The 1,358-nt window shown below is 39.5% G+C and overlaps 1 pseudogene; it reads left to right on the top strand.

Annotated features, from left to right (window-relative positions):
• LOC106533009 (cadherin-23 pseudogene) overlaps positions 1-1,358 on the top strand; it is a 110,915-nt pseudogene that overhangs the window by 108,095 nt on the left and 1,462 nt on the right.

Below are 1,358 nucleotides of genomic sequence, written 5' to 3'. Positions count from 1 at the left end.
AAACAGAAGAAACAGAAGAAATCATTGGCCTGAGCATTTAACTGTTATGGCTGCGAGTCTATGCTTGAACTGACATTAAGCCCCTTCTAGGACAAACACACAATTTGGCTGTCAAATCAATGAGGAGAGGAGAGAAGGAGAAAGGGAGGGGGGTAATGCACTCTATAGCAAGAAATGGAGGTGTGTAGTGTGTGTGTGTGTGTGTGTGTCTGTGTGTGTGTGTGCGCCGGAGGGGAGGGATTGTACCTTTTGATGGCTGATTGAACATATTCCACTTGTGTGGACAGCTGGAGAATATTGCTCACATTACTTCAGCATCACTTCTCCTTATTTTTCTCTGTTTTACAGGTGTGTGTGTGTGTGTGTGTGTGTGTGTGTGTGTGTGTGTGTGTCTTTAAAAGGCCTGTAATTGATTCGGCTGTAATTGGTCAATGACAGGAGCATAAACACATCTAAGACACGTTCTGCAGGATCAATGAGAGGCAGCACCCTCGGGTGTACGTGAGAGAGACGAGGAGGCTAGGAAAGGAGAGAAGGGAGCAGGAAAGGAGGAGGGAAAGGGGGCTTTCAGTGGCTCCCTGCAGCACGGGGGGGTTTAAGCATCAGCACTGTGTTTGATTGAAGCACGGAGGCTGAGAAAGTGTAGCAGATCAAAGATGTTTCAAAAAAAGCTTTTTTCTTTTTCCAAGCTGTCATACTGTGTTTTTTTCCACCAGATTTGTTGGTGCGCTCTGAGAGGCTTTGAAACAATAAAAGGAGAAATAAACAACACATAAAGAAAAGAAAATATATTTGATTTTATGTTTCGCTCGTTCAACAATACAAGAGAAATTTTAAAAATAATGTTGAGTGAGAAATTCATGCAAAATATCTGTTTTAAATTTATTTCCAACCACTGCAAATAAAATGAACCCAGATGGATTTTAATGGATTTCTCAGAACATAAGAAATGGACGCACGTCTGCAGAGACGCCCTGYTCAAGATGGCCGCTGCAGCTAACCAACATTACCAAACACAGAAATGGCTACAAACCAATCAGTTTTATAGATTCTGAGCTAAAACTTGGTGTGGTAGTAACTGAGAGTCATTCACAACACATAGTCTGAACACACTTTGGTTGTGTAAATTTAAATGTGTATAAAGTATTTAAAAAATAGAAAGGAATGGAACCAGCCTTTATTGTCCTGCAAGTGTTCAGTTATATTTATTATTTTTATTTAACCTTTATTTCAACAGGCGAAACATTAAGAATAGTTTCTTATTTACAATGTTGGCCTGAAAATAAAAGAAATATATAACAGCAGCAACAGATATAACAGTTCCCACAAGAAGCTCTTAGTGTTGAAAACAATATATA

The sequence above is a fragment of the Austrofundulus limnaeus genome, unplaced genomic scaffold, assembly GCF_001266775.1.
Source record: "Austrofundulus limnaeus strain Quisiro unplaced genomic scaffold, Austrofundulus_limnaeus-1.0 Scaffold868, whole genome shotgun sequence".
Taxonomy (NCBI): domain Eukaryota; kingdom Metazoa; phylum Chordata; class Actinopteri; order Cyprinodontiformes; family Rivulidae; genus Austrofundulus; species Austrofundulus limnaeus.
Note: the sequence above shows the minus strand (reverse complement) of the source record. Positions and strands in the feature narration are given on the sequence as shown.